We start from the raw sequence: 13,914 nt of genomic DNA, 5'->3' as shown, positions 1-13,914 counted from the left end.
TTCAGGATCTTAAAAATCCAAAAGCAAGTTTACAATCAAATATAATAACATTGCTTAAAGTAAGGGAATATTATAGGCTCAATTCTTGGATTCTTCTAAGACTTTTAATGACTTAAGTGAACTAGTACTTCTGGCCTTTAGATTAGGCTAGAAAGTGAGCTTTGAAGTCCTGAGGTACTGAGGGGGCTTGTGCAGGGAAATGAAGCCTACAGTGAGCCTTTACACCTGAGATAGAGAAAGAGCCCGCACAGTAAAGAGCTCATCACCTCCTGCTTCTTAAAATGGCTGAAAAATTTTTGCTGCCTACTGAGTCCTGAATATTACCAGAGATAGTCATCTCCTTTAGCAGTCAATTTAATCAAACCCAAGCAGTAGCCAAGTTAATTCTACTATGTTATGCCATCAAAGAGCCAGGTTTTGATCTCCAAATGGTGGATTTTTCCCCTTACTTGCATATCCCACTCACCCCAGTCTCCTCCAGTTCTTAATGAATTACTCAAAAATAATTTTCAAGTATAGTTATTATTAATGTCTCGGTCTAATATGTTTATAATTCAATAGACATTAGACCATTTAGAGCATAAATTAGATTTGATTTAATTACATTGACCAAATTCTCTAATATTTATTTAATTAGATAACCCAGAAAAAAAGAATTAAATAATCTCTAATTAACATGATAAATGAAAAATTTGAAATAATGGATTAAGTTATACATGTCTGGTATTAATATACAAAATTTATTCTTGAATTCCTTCATATATTCAATATTAAAATGAAAAAAACTTATTTTCAGAGTTTACCCAAATTTCAAGTTAGTTTCTATCAACTGTGTGAGTCTTTCAACAATTCCCTTAGGTTTTTCTTTCTGAAAAATAGCAAAATAATACATTGGAGCTTAATATTTCCTGCAGATTGGAAGGTGTTACTATACATACGTTTTGGAGTCCCACGTTTGAACATAAAAAGAAGAAATGTTTCTCTCTCTTTACATAACTCCATCCTTGGCCCCCATACTTATGCACAGACCACAAACTGACAAAAGTTGTATATCCCAAAACTGGATAAAGAAGAAAGAAGAAGCTTACCTAGAAGTCATGATTCCTTGCTTCTTAGGGTCGCTGAAAATTACCTCATGTCTAAGCACATTCATAGCATCAGATGCTTCACCCAATGGCCAGAAACCATGTAAGCAAGGCATGGTTGCCAGCATTAGTAAGGATTTCTTGAATCTGGACCCAAAGTGGGTTGAAGAGTACAGAAGTGTAGGCACAAGGGCCCTCTTGGCCTCAGAAGTGAAAATTCATAGCCAGTGTGTCATCCTTCCTCCTCCCCCAGCTGTATTAGAGTCTTGTTTGCCAAGTGTTTTTCTCATCTGTTTACAGACACTGCTGTATATGTGTATTGAAAGGTGTGGCTGATTTGGACTTGAATAAACTTTTTCTTGGAATCTTTTAATTGTATGATATAACACCATGAACAACTTCTTTGTTATATGAAAGAAAAGCATGATAACACACTGGTGGCCCCAAATGGAGATTGGCTGCTATTGCAAATTGTTGGGAGAGCAGAAACAAACAAATGTTATATAGATTAAAATATTGTTTTGATTGGCACAGTATAAAATGCTCATGGGGATGAGGACATCTTTAGCAACAAATGAACTGAACATTGACTCTAAAAGGAAAGTGGATATCATATTAATACAGGTAGAATATCAACCATAAACCTTGGTAGAACAGTGGTCCCAACAAAAACCCCAAATGTAGAGTTTTTAAATATATATGTATTCACAAGCAGTATTGGAAAACTTTTGTATCCATTTCTCAGCATCTCAATACTGGGAATATGTAATGTATTTTGGCATAGATTCAAAGAATAGCAATAAAAATATGTGAGACAGATTAATTTAGAAGACATCTAAAGGATTAAATGGAGGTTGGTTATGAAACGGATTGACAAAGAATACCCTGCCCTTATTTCAGTTCTCCTTGTTCCATGAAGGAGGTGAACTGGCCAACCATTTAAATGACTACTTTGTGCCTGGGATATAGCTCATCCCAAATAGCTTTTGCATTGCTAACTCACAAAAGAGAAAAAGAAGAAGGATTCCTCAAGGGTTTCTAGGGGCTGTGGACTAGTTTGAATACACCGTGCTCTCTGTACTTAGTATCCAGCAGAGTTCAGAACACAAATAGGCACTTAATAAATAATGTTGACTTGAATGCATTAACTAGGTTTTTTACTGTAGTTTAAAATCAATCTCTTTTGGGACAAATATCAAATTATCTTTCTTTAAATGTTTCTAATGTTATACTATTTAAATCACAGTGTAAAAGTAAATAATCATAATTTTATTTATTTATTTATGCCTGTGTTGGGTCTTCATTGCTGCACGTGGGCTTTCTCTAGTTGTGGCGAGCGGGGGGCTACTCTTTGTTGTGGTGCGCAGGCTTCTCATTGTGGTGGCTTCTCGTTGCAGAGCACAGGCTCTAGGCACGCGGGCTTCAGTAATTGTGGCACGTGGGCTCAGTAGTTGTGGCACACGGGCTTAGTTGCTCCGCCGCATGTGGGATCTTCCCGGACCAGGGCTTGAACCCCTGTCCCCTGCATTGGCAGGCAGATTCTTAACCACTGCACCACGAGGGAAGTCCACTAATCATAATTTATTAAACGTATGCTATTCAAAAAAAACTTGCTCACTGAAAAGCAAGCTCAGAGGCACCCTTAAACCAACCCTTGCCCTAGATACTAAATTTCACTACATCCGGTAAGAACAGATGAGCCGATATATTCTATTTATAGTTGATTCATATCCTTTTCCATCATTGAATGGGTTCCAGGAGATAAGTGGGATGTTGTCACTTTGTGCAGTAACATTTTATCATTCTCTAATTCATTAGAAGTGCTGATGGGTAATTTCTTCCTCATATTTCTACAAAGCCTGAGTTGCAAGATTTTAAGCTCAATGGTAAAAACACAGCTACATATTATCACCCTTGACATTTGCAGACTGAAGAGAATTCTTTTTTCCACTTGGTTTCTGGCTTCACTCACTGACTCAATAAACAGGACTTATTTATTGGAGAAAGATTTAAAGACCAAACCCAGCATGGTGAAAATGGCAAGAGAATAGATTTTGGAGTAACACAGCCCTAGTCACAAATCCTGACTATTCCCCTTAATAGCTAGATGACCTTGACCTTCTAACATTCCTCATTTGTAAAATGTGGAGAAAAAGATTTGTCCTGGGGACGCTGAGTTTTTGAAGAATAAAATGCATGTGAAGCACTTAGCACAAAGCCTGACAGTTTATAACTGTCAGCTCCTTCCCCTCTCTTTTCTCTTCATGTTGTACAACATAATAATGACTCCAGAAGAAAAGATCCAGCAATACATTTCTCCATCCTTTATTTAGACAAATTAAAGTTTTCCTTCTGCTAATACTCATTATACAATTCTACCAATTAAAATATGAACAATAAATTATGATTAAAATATAATAATGATGATGATATTTTTTACGTACAACACCTTCCAAGTTATTTGCCACATTTTGTAATAAGCTCTAAAGGGCATGGTTGCCTCATATAACAGCTCAGGAGTAGGGCTATCATTAGGCCAGGCTTGATCTAGATGCTCAAAGGATGTCATCAAGAACTTGGTTTTGAAGTTTTTACATAATATACAGGCTAGGTCCTCCCCTAGTGGCCCTGATGATGCGGGAGAGGGAAATTCTTTGAGAGAGATACTGGAGAAGGCAAGAGGGGACGAGCAGAGACATTGAGCAGGTTGCCGGGTGGAAGGACACTCCAGGCAGAGGGAAATCAAATGCAAAATTAATGGCGAAAGGCGTGTATTTGGTATATCTGGAGAAAGAGCAAGGAAGCTAGTGTGCTGAAGCAGAGTGAACTACAGAGTGGTAAGCGATGAAATCAGAGAAGCAGCAAGCAGCCAATTAATCTAGGGCCTCCCAGGCCATTGCACAGATATTGGCTTTTGCTCTGAGTAAGATGCACAGCCATTGGAGGATTTAGAATAAAGGAATGGCACGATCTGACCTACATTTTAAAAGGTTCACTCTGGTTGCTGTGTTGAACTAGGCCAAAGGGAAATAAGAGAAAGCCCGGGAGACAGATCAGCAAATTTTCAATAGAGCAGGTAGAAGATAATAGTACCTTGGACAAGGATATAGTGATGAAATACTGGGAAAGTTTGAATTCTGAATATATTTTGAAGGTAGAACCCCCCGGATTTTCTCATAGTCTAAATGGGGAATATGATAGGAAGCAAGGAGTTAAAGATGTTAGGAAGGTCTACAGGAGCGAGAACTTAAGGGAGAAAAATGGGAAATTTGGTTTTAAACATGTGATGTTTGTGATGCCTAATAGACAGCCAGCATGTTTTTAGCTGATTATATAAAGTACTTACTGTGTTCTAGACAGTTTTAAGTGCCTGTGTGCATTAACTCATTTAATCCTCATTACAACCCCATGAATTGGTGTGTGTTTTTTTTGTCTTTTTTAGGCATCCTCGGTTATCAATAGTATTTAAAGCCATGAGTCTGGATGAGACCACCAAGAAAGTAAGTGTAGATACAGCAAAGAAGACCAAAGACTGAGCTCAGTACACTCCAATGTTTAGCATTTAGAGATATGAGGGGAAACCAGCGAAGGAGATTAAGGAAGAGTGGCCCACAGGGGAGAAGGGGGACATTAAAAATGGACGTCCCAGGAACCAAGTGAAGTCAGTCTATTGAAAAAGATGAAATTACCACTGTGTCTACAGCTGCTCATATTTCAGGTAACATGAGGACTGAGAATTGACCACATTTCAGTGGAATAGTGAGGGCAAAACCTTGGTGGGAATAGATCCAAGAGAGATGGGAAGAGGGGAAATAGAGACAGCTAGCGAGTACAGGCAACTCTTTGGAGGAGTTTTTCTCTAAAGGGAGCAGAGAAATAAGGTGGCAGCTGGAAGCAAATGTAGGTCCAGGAAGGTTTTTTTATTTTGTTTTTGTTTTGTTTTGATTTTAAATTGACTTTATTTTTAGAGCAGTTTTAGTGCACAGCAAAATTGAGCAGAGGATAGAGAGGTTTCCCACATGTCTACTGAGCATGCATGTATATACAGCCTCGCCCACCATCAAAGTCCCACACAAGAGTGCTGTATTTGTTACAATTGATGAACCTGTATTGACACATCAGTATCACCCAAAGTCCATAGTTTACGTTAGGGTTCACTCTTGGTGTTTTACATTCTTTGGGTTTTGACATATGTATAATAGGTATCCACCACTATAGTATTATACCTAGTAGTTTCACTGCCCTAAAAATCCTGTGTTCCACCTATTCATCCCTCCCTCCCCCAAACCCTAGCACCACTGATCCTTTTACCTTCTCCATAGTTTTGCCTTCTCCAGAACCAAATTCTCTAAAACTCTTCAGTGCTCTGCCTATTCATATCCTCACCCCCACCCCACCCTTGCAACAACTGATCTTTTTATGGTCTCTATAGTTTCGCCTATTCTAGAATGGCATATAGTTAGAATCATACAATATGTAGCCTCTTCAGATTGGCTTCTTTCACTTAGTAATATGCATTTAAGATTCCTCCATGTCTTTTCACGGCTTGATAATTTATTTCTTTTTAGCACTGAATATAGTCAGTTGTCTGAATGTACCACAGTTTATTTATCCATTCACTTACTGAAGGACATCTTGGTTGCTTCCATGTTTTGGCAACTATGAATCAAGCTGCTGTAAACATCTTTATGTGCAAGGTTTTGTGTGGATACAACTCTTCAATTCATTTGAGTAAATACCAAGGAATGCAATTGTTGGATCTTATGGTGAGACATGTTTAGTTTTGACAGAAATTGCCAAACTGTCTGCCAAAGTGGCTGTACCATATTGCATTCCCACCAGCAATGACAGTTCCTATTGCTCCACATCTTCACTAGCATTTGCTGTTGTTAGTGTTTTGGATTTTGGCCCCAACTAATAGGTGTATAGTGGTATCTCATTGTTATTTTAATTTGCACTTCTCTAATGACATATGACATATGATGTTGAGCATCTTTTTATATGCTTATTTGCCATCTGTATGTATTCTTTGATAGAGTATCTGTTCAGGTCTTTGGCTCATTTTTCAATGCAGTTGTTGATTTTCTTATTGTTGAGTTTTAAGAGTTCTTTGTATATTTTGGAAAACCGTCCTTTATAGATATGTCTTTTGGAAATATTTTCTCCCACTCTAAGGCTTGTCTTCTCATTTTCTTGACATTGTCTTTTGCAGAGCAGAAGTTTTTAATTTTAATGAACTCTACCTTATAATTCTTTCTTTCATGGATCATGCCTTTGGTGTTACATCTAAAAAGTAATTGCATATCAGAGGTCATCTAGGTTTTCTGCTATGTTATCTTCTAGGAGTTTTATAATTTTTGTATTTTACATTTCTATATGATACATTTTGAATTAATTTTTGTGAAGGGCATAATTATCCTTAAAATGTTCATGGGATATTTTGTGATGTCCCTTCTTTCAATTCTTTCTTTCTTCTCCTCCTAGTATTCCCATTATGTGTACGTTACCCCTTTTATCATTGTCCCACAGTTCTTGGATATTCTGTTCTGGGTTTTTTTTGTCTTTTTTTAAAGTCTTCTGTTTCCTTTTCAGTTTGGGAGATTTCTATTAACATATGCTCAAGCACAGAGATCCTTTTCTGAGCTGTGTCCTGTCTACCCATAAGCCCATCAAAGGCACTCCTCATTTCCATTACAGCTTTTTTATCTCTAGTATTTCCTTTTTATTCTTTCTTAGAATTTCCATCTCTCTGCTTACATTGTCCATCTGTTCTTGCATGCTGTCTACTTTATTTGTTAGAGCCCTTAATTAGCATATTAATCATAGTTGTTTTAAATTCCTGGTCTGATTATTCCAACATCCCTGCAATATCTGAGTCTAGTTCTAGTGCTTGCTGTCTCTTCAAACTGCATGTTTTGCCTTTATAACCAGACATAATATATTGGTTAAAAGGCACTGTGGTAAATAGACCTTTAGTAATGTGGTAGTAAGGTGTGGGGGAAGGGAAAGTGTTCTCAGGTCTCAGTCTTTCAGAGAGCCTGTGCCTCTGAACTGTGAACTTCACGAGTGTGTCTCAGTGTTTTCCCCCAGGTGGGACAGAATGGCTAGAGGGAGATGGAGTTAGCTACTTCCCTTCTCTCACATGGAAGGCTAAAAGGAATTGGGATTGGGTATTTCCTTTCTCCCACGTGGAAAGCTAGAATGGGCTAGACTTGGGTATTTCCCTTCTGATAAAATCTCAGTAGTTTAGGCTCTGTAAAATAGTTTCTCTTATGGGCAGGACTTGTTAAGAAAAAAATGCTCTTACGTATTTCAAAATGATTTCTTTTCTCCTCCTCCTTCCAGAAACCCAAGCAAATTTTCCTCTGATATTCACTGCAAGAACCAGGTCAAGCTCCTGGAGATAAAACTCACAAAATTGTGGGGACCTGCTGATGACTGGGTCCCCCTGGAGTTTTTAACTCTCAGGCTTGTGCACACTGAGCCTCCAGCAATTTGTCAATTACAGTTCAGGTTTTCATATCCCAGCACCGGTTCTCATGAAGGTTTCTGCTCCAGTAAGTTGTGATTCTCTGTATTTACCTGTCTCTCCAGTTTGGGAGGTAGTGGTTTGCCCATGACCTCACTTCTCTGATGGAGCTAAGAAAAATTGTTGATTTTTCGATTTGTTCAGCTTTTTACTTGCTGTCAAGACAGAATGACAATTGCCAAGCTCCTTACAGGCCAGATCAGAAACCAGAAGTCTGTTTTTGTTTTTAAGATAGGAATATTACAGAATATGTGTCTACTGATGGGAAATGACTTATGGGGGTAGGAAAACTGATGATACAGAAGAGAGGGTATATTTGAAAGAGAGAGATCCTGGAGAAGGTGAGGGGATGGGATCCAGTGCTCAATAAGGAGCTACTGGATTTAGATAAGCACACAGACATTCATCCATGGTGAAAGGTCAGGCAGAGTACATGGGGCCCAATGCAAGTAGGTCAGTAGATGTGGTGTGGGGAGTATGCGGAAGTTCTCTTCTGACTGCTTCCATTTTCTCAATGAAATGGGAAACAAGTCATTACAGAGTGAAGACTGGAGAAGTGGCAACAAAAGTTTGAAAAGAGCTAAGAGGTAAAGTAATTAAGAAATGAACTGACTGGGAAAGAGTAGACTTTCAGGGCTGTGCCAAAGCGTGAATCTGAAGGGAGAATAATCAGCATGGTCATTAGTCTTCAGCTATGTTCAGCTTTTTTTTTTTTTTTTCCTGGGGTAGATATATTTATTTTGGTAATATACATTAAGCGGCGCTAATTACACAATAACTATAAGGTAACTAACGTGAAACCACAGAACTGTAACTTTGCCACAGCTGCGTGGACTTGGGCCTTTATGGCTGAGCACATTTTCAAAAAACTGGATTGCCACCCAGAGCTATGCCAATGAAATCTGTTAAAATGAGTAAAGCTCTCAAGTGGTGGCTCACCAGAGTACCTTGCAGCTGACAGATGATGGGCAGGACATGTTAGTTATAAAGTAGTTACAGCCTAATTCACAAAAGTTACCAACTGTTTGTCTTTCAGAAAGAAGCAAGAAGTTAGGAAATTCCTTGAATTAGCGCCTATAGCACCTAGTGTGTCAGGTGGGAGTGCAGAGGAGGGCTGTTAGAGCAGTGTCAGAGGGACCCTGGTGGGTCAGGCAGGGAAGTACAGAGTTGAATTTAACCAGAGAGGAGTTTGGCAGCAGTGCATGAAGGCGAAGAGTATACACTCTGGAGTCAGACTGATTAGATTTAAATCATGGTTCGGCCACTTGGAAGCTAGGTGGTCTTGAACAAACTGCTTACTCTCGCTGTGCTTCAGATTCCTCACCTGTAAAATGAGTATAGTCTGTTTCCCATTTACAGAGAAACTAGGAGCATTTAGAGGAGATCTTTTACATGCTTCCACCACCCTGTCTCTCAACCTACCTGCATCTGGGCCCACGTACTCTGCCGTATACTCAGAGGGTGTTGTTGAGTGAATAGACGGACAGTTCTAAGCACTGAAAGAAGAGGAGGCAAGGGGAAGGGTGGGGAGGAGAGGGGAAGGGCACAGAGAAAACACAACAGAAGTACTTTATTATCTTCTAAGAGGGTAAGATGGAGGAATAAAGTAGCAAGAAAGCTGAGGATATATACAACTGAACGATTAAAGTGATGAGTGACGACTGAGGTACTGAAATCTTGCTAGTTTAGATCTCAACAAAAGTGCAGGAAACTCCAGTTAGCTTTAGGGAAACCCCTTCATCCAAAAGAACATTCTGGAATTTGATTTGAGCCTAAATGAAAGTGAGGCAGACTTGAAACACATGATCTCTCATAGAGTTCAATAATGAAAGGAGAAACGTGCCAAGAAAATGACAAATTCTTAATGCAAATCAGAGAAATTCTGCAGCTTTGTTGAAAATGGTCTTTCTTTTTTCTGCTGTAATTACTTTAGTGGTGTAGGATTGACTATGATCCCTGCTCAAAAGCAGCCTTAGAGCAGTTTTTATACTACCAGTTTCAGGAATCTAGAGTTACATGGCGGCTTGCCTCATATCTTAAGTATTTCATGTTCATTGGCCACAAAATGACTTCCATATTCTCATTTGTTGAAGAAAAAGCAGTCTTGGTAGTTGTCCTTATAGAGTTCCACCAGTTTCTTTATTTTCTGTTAATTCAATGACTATATCATGTTTGTCGTGAGGACCTTTGTTTCCTAATATATCATAAGGGAGTCTAGCGGAGAAGAAAGAAGAGAACCATTTTAGGAGGTAGCAAGGCATTGGGTACTCATACAGATGAGCAAGTGATGTTTAGTGCTTAAGAGTGGCCTCTGAAGACAGACTGCCCAGGATCAGCACCCACCTCTCTTCACTACTATCAGCTGTACATTCTTGGAGATTTCCCTTGGTGTTCTCATTTGTAAAATGGGCATCACAATAGAGTTAGGTGTGAAGATAAACTAATATATAAAATGTTCAGAATAGTATTTGATGCAATATGCACTCAATAGATATTATATATTTCAATTAAATAAATTACACAGGAATGGACTGTAGTTTTCTGTAATTTTCTTCTTAAGTCCCATGCCTTGGGATTGAGCATGTCCAAACCGCATTTGAATACTCCCATCGTTTTTTTGTTTTTTGTTTTCTTTTCTCAAATAACCCCGAGCTTGTCCCTAGCAAAAAAAAAAATGTCTGCTATCTTAAAGATATATATAGATATATATATATATATATATATATATATATATATGGAAGAAAAAGGTGAAGCAGAGATTTTCAGGTAGGATCATGAGTTCATATATTCTACCATATACTCATTGGGTTATTGTTGAGTTAGAGTTGAGTTCATATGTGTAAAGTGCTTAAAACAATGCCTAGCTCAAGTGTTTTTTTATCTGCTAGGAGAGAAAGAGGAGGAAGAGAGTAGCAAGGACTCTGAGGGAGAACTAGCTCCAGTGATCCAAATCAATTCTAAATCCTGTCTGTTTTCCCTTAACTACCTTGGGGATACATCCCCTTACTGCCAACTTCCCTGAACACACTGTGCCCCCTGCTGCAGGACCCTGTAGGTGCTAGTTGTTTCTGCCTGGCATGCTCTTACCACAGGCAACCCACCCCTCTTTCACTTTGTCACCCCTCTTCCTCCTTCAGATCTCTGCTCAGGTGTTGGTTCTTCCTGAGAGAAGTGGGTTTTTTTGACTTCGCAGTTAGGTCTTCAGTCCTTTGTTATAAAGAGACTTATCTTCAGCTGTAATCACGCTTGTGATCATTTGGTTAGTCTGTCTACTTGTGGTTAGCAATCTGTAAAACTCTACTGAACAGTGACTGACCGCTGCTCCCATTCTCACACTTTGAAAGTTTTCTCCTTCCTAATTCCTTCACTGTTCATTCTTGGACAGTGACTTAAAGAAATAGCCAGAGGAGAAAGGGGCTGGGGGCTATATCATCTTGTGGCTACATAATTGGGGCAAAGGCAAAAAAAGCATAAAGTTCATTAAAAAGTGTAGAATACAAGAGTTGGGAGTATTCGTAGAGATTTTCTAGTCCAACTTCTTTGGTATTGACAACATAGGGTTAAAACCCTAAAGTCAAGGACTTTAGCCAGTTATCTTCCAGACCACAGCTTCATACACAAATAAAAAATATGTTTTGAACTATAAGAGCTTAAATGTGACTCATCAACATCTGCTTTCTTTAAGTATTTTTTTCCTCAGAGACTAAAAACCGCTTACAAGGATAGAAAAAATTCCCCCAACTTAACACATGGCAAAAGAGAAGTCTTTTATGCCATTTTTCTTTTTTAATTCCCTTGTTTTCCATCTGAAATGACTTTATCACAGGACTCTTTCGTGAGGAATGTTTGAAAGGATTTATTGAATCATAACTGTGGAACTGCTTATTTAAGTTTGCTTTAATTAAGGAAATAATCAAAGTAGCATCTACTTTCAGTGGAAAGTTATCACATTTTGATATTGACCTAGCAAGTAACCCAAATGTTAGAGGACTCTAGCCTAAGGGGAGAAAAAAAAATATCAAGGTTTGTTTTGAGAGTATTTCCCTTTTCGTCTTTCTCTTTTCTTCCTTCCTGAGAAAGAGAAAAGTTGTCTTGAAGCTACCTCCTTGCTACCCGAATCCTTCCATAAAATTTCTTCAAGCACATGAGCCATGCACTGTTTCAAACATTCTTTACTTTCCCTGTACATCTCATTCCCTCTGATAAAAATAAATGGCGGGCTTCCCTGGTGGCGCAGTGGTTGAGCGTCCGCCTGCCGATGCAGGAGACACGGGTTCGTGCCCCGGTCCGGGAAGATCCCACATGCCGCGGAGCGGCTAGGCCCGTGAGCCATGGCCGCTGAGCCTGCGCGTCCGGAGCCTGTGCTCCGCAACACGGGAGGCCACAACAGTGAGAGACCCGCGTACTGCAAAAATAAGGCAAAATTTAATCAGAGAGCACAATTATTGTTAATAGGCTAATATCCTGTCTCAACAAGATAATAACATCCTTCACACAGTTAAAATCCAAGTTCCCAGAAAGTCCCTTGGGAATGACTCAGGTGGGAAAATTCAGACATGGCATCAGACTCATGGATTGAAATATATTTGAGCAGTTGAGCCTTTCTCTCCTTATCATTTAAATGACACTGTGTAGACAGCTTCCTGTACTTGACTTTGGGCAGGGTTGACCTGGAGATTAAACAACTGCATAGTTACTGCCAGTAGAACAACCTAAGAACCTTAAGAGTACAAAAAATTTGTGCAAATTAAAAGTTGCTTCCTACAATAGACACCTTAAACAAAGCTAAAAGACAAAAGATAGACATAAATGGCAATCAAAGGATTGTTATATAGTATCTAGACTATATGAGGAATTTCTATAAGTGAAGAAAATATGAACAACCTAATAGAAAAGCAAGCAAAAGTTGTAAACAGGAAACTCATAGAAAATTTAGTGCAAATAATCCAAACATTTGAGAAGCTAGTCAACTTCATTTGTAACCAAGAAAATGCACACTGAAAAAGCAATGTGATAAGTTTTTCATTTGCCAGATTAACAAATATTTAAAAGTTTAATCTTATCAAACTTTGGATAGGAAGTAAGGAAATTTTTTTTTGTACTACTAATTAGTGTGTAAAGTGGTAATGGCATTTGTAAGATTCTGCAACACTTAAATGTTGCCGTCTGTGGAAACAATTTGACATCTCCCTATTCATCCTACAAAATACTTCACATATGCATAATGAGGCATCTACAAGCATGCTCATTGCAGCATCATTTGTGCAACAAAATGTTAAATGGTATTTCTCTGTTGTCTTATTCCCCAAATCAATAGGTGCTAGCCCTCTCACACTGTAGAGAGATCCACTAAGGATCCGTCAAACTCAGTGCCTAACGGTACCTGAAGCTTCAGCCATGATATTGGGGCCATGTTGAGAAATAGTCCAAGGGGACAAGCCAACAAGCCGAGAAAGCATCTGGGTCTTTCAAGATATCATTAAGCCAATGGCACTAAACTTTGGAGCAGTTCTACCTGGGGATTTGTTGTTTTGAGGTAGTCAGTATTGTTGAAGGCATTTTTAGTTAGGCTTTCTAACAGTCCTTACCCAATCATCCACTAACCTCTAAAACCTGATACAGTATCTTTTTCACTGACTTTAGTATTCCATCCACAGTCTTCCTCTCCACTTTAAGCTCTGTCATCCTCGCAAGGATAGACACTAAGGTATGATTCATGAAAATACTGAAAGCTAACACTAAATATTAATAAGAGTATGTTCTGAGCCCTTATCAGATGTCAGATGTGAGATACTTTACATATATTATCCCATTTAGTCCTCCCAACAATTCTAAAAGTTGGGAAGCAATATGACCTCCATTTTACAGATGAGAAAAGAGATTTGGAAAGGTTTAGTAACTTGCACGGGGTCACCCAACTGAAGAGTGATAGAGCTGGGGCTTAGAACCCAGACCACTCTGACTGACCCACTGGATCGTATTCCTACACAACCTTTCCTCACTGCTTTCTGGACTTTGGAAGCTGAGCTCCACTCCACGAGGTGACCCCCCTGACACGGCCCCTCTAGACTTCATCTCACTTGGTGTTGCTCCACTTCTAAGATCTTAAAACCCCTGAGAATCTACATTCTAATCTCAACTTCAATTCCTTCCATATCTTCATGATCACCTAACCTGTTTTTAATCCTAATGGTATCCATATGTGTCTTGAACTCTCTCTTTTCTTCAATATATTCTCTCTGTTCTGGGTTCATTTGTTATGTCAGGTATATACCAAGCCATGTTAGTAACTTACTGTTA

The 13,914-nt window shown here is 38.9% G+C and overlaps 1 long non-coding RNA gene across 1 annotated transcript in view; it reads left to right on the top strand.

The window, feature by feature from the left end:
* The window catches only part of LOC137225818 (uncharacterized), a 49,446-nt gene that overhangs the window by 12,553 nt on the left and 22,979 nt on the right, over nucleotides 1–13,914 (top strand). Inside the window, exons 2-3 of the long non-coding RNA XR_010944039.1 lie at nucleotides 4,528–4,585; nucleotides 7,431–7,642. This is a non-coding gene — a long non-coding RNA (uncharacterized lncRNA). The remainder of the gene's footprint in view (nucleotides 1–4,527; nucleotides 4,586–7,430; nucleotides 7,643–13,914) is intronic.

Source organism: Pseudorca crassidens, chromosome 6 (assembly GCF_039906515.1).
Source record: "Pseudorca crassidens isolate mPseCra1 chromosome 6, mPseCra1.hap1, whole genome shotgun sequence".
Lineage (NCBI taxonomy): Eukaryota > Metazoa > Chordata > Mammalia > Artiodactyla > Delphinidae > Pseudorca > Pseudorca crassidens.
The sequence above is the reverse complement of the archived record's forward strand: the minus strand, read 5'-3'. Positions and strand labels throughout refer to the sequence as shown.